The following is a 2,073-nucleotide window of genomic DNA, read 5'->3' on the forward strand; positions in this document are numbered from 1 at the left end:
AAATGGTAACAAGAATATGGCAGTGAGAACAAAACGGTAAAAACAAACGGTGAGGGCTGCTAAACCAAGACGATAGAAAAATTATTATGAACGCTAGGAAGACGAGCTTGTGCGTGCGCGCGCGCGTATGTGTTTATGTCTGTCTTTGACTCTCGCCATCGCTTGACAACCGATGATGGTGTGTTTGCATCCCCGCAATTTAGCGGTTCGGCAGTAAACACCAATAGAATAAGTATTAGGCTTACAAAGAATAAATCCTGGAGACAATTTGTTTGACTAAATATCTTTAAGGCGGTGCATGGCCGCAGTCATATGACTGAAACAAGTAAAAGAGTTAAAAATAATAGAATATACCTATATATATATATATATATATATTATGTGTGTATGCATATTTATGTATGTATGCGTATATGATATATATATATATATATATATATATATATATATATATATAGATGTAACTATATATGTGTGTGTGTGTGTGAGAGAGAGAGACAGACAGACAGACAGGGGGATGGTGTTATAACTTTTGACGAAGGATATTTACACCGGCTCGAAATACTGGAGCTCTGCGAGCGAAGTCTCTTGAGAAACTTTTTTCTACATCGAGTTACAGACATTCGCTTGTCAGTATCATCATCAAAAATGCAGTCGACCAGTGTTCCTTGCACTGGAAACCTGTAACCAACGATGCTGTTGTTCACCTGTAGCGACATAAAATAAATGAAAGCATAAAAGAAACTAGTTAAATAGTATTAGACTCCCACTGGAATGAAACACAAAGCTAGTCTCAGAGGGAATTCAGATTTACGCTTAAGTAACGAAACTAAATATCAAAGCATAATTGTATTTTGTTTACCTTTTCCATACTAGCTTTATTACATATTTTAACATAAAACTGAACGTTTGTTTTTTTCATTTCATCGCTGAATTGTTTATTCTCAAAACAACTCTGTTTTTTCTAACCTAACCAATGTGCAATCTTGTACATTTGCAATGTGATTCTCTCTTCACTACTTCAGCAAATACGGTGAGATCTCTGCTTCACTCAGGTGGTCTTGTTATTACAGAAACATGTGGTAAGTTGTCTTCTTTATATGCTGAAATAGTGAAAATAATGGCGGATGTGCACGTATTATATGAGCGCCGTAATCGAGTTGATCAGTTTAGTTGACATACAAACTCAAAACAAAGAATTTCTCCTCACTTCATCCCTGATCGTCCTAGAAAAGACTTACATTACCATGCTTGAGGATAGCGAGGAACACAGAAGCACACAACAACGATGATCAGAGAATGGATGAAGGAGAAGAGCCTTTCTATATGTGAAGTCCGTGAGACAGAGCGATAAACAAAAGCCATCAATTCCATCCTGCTTAGGACCACTCAGCACTGGTATTATGTTTGAATATCATGTATTCATTGTTTCAAAATACGAAAGTAGTTGCAGCACCGTCCCAATAAGCAACAGTAACATTTTGGAAACAACGTGTCTGTAACCTGTGAAAAAATACCTTTTATTATGACACCAGGAAAACAAAACTGATATTCATAAATTATTATGTACCGTAAGTTAGTCAGTGCTCTAGGAAATAGCTATAGCCAATGTTTTATGTTCCAATTGTCCGAACTTTCCTCAAAATAAGAAACTCTGTTTACTTTTCGGTTGGCAGTACAGACTGCACAATGCACAAAACTAATGAAAACACCCTACATGGAGCAACCACTGCAGTGTATCAGAAGACCAATGCTCTAGGGGAAGTCATCGAACCCAGTCTAGAAAGTAAAGAGACAAAGAACCTATCAGTTGTCCATATCATGTAATCTTTCAAACAGTATAGCAAACCTGGAGTGGCCAATAGAGCACAGGAATTTCAGATTGACGCTATAAGGGCTACGGAGTCTTAAGAACTGACCATCTTAGGCTGGATCATAGCGTCTGCTCTATCGAGAAAAATGGACAATGGACAATAGATCAGTATCCCTGATTATGCTGAATTCAAGCCACCCGTGTCATCTGACCATTTCTTTATACAATCTGGCGTACTATTGCTGTTACCAAAAGTTGCA

Source organism: Octopus sinensis, linkage group LG3 (assembly GCF_006345805.1).
Source record: "Octopus sinensis linkage group LG3, ASM634580v1, whole genome shotgun sequence".
Classification (NCBI taxonomy): domain Eukaryota; kingdom Metazoa; phylum Mollusca; class Cephalopoda; order Octopoda; family Octopodidae; genus Octopus; species Octopus sinensis.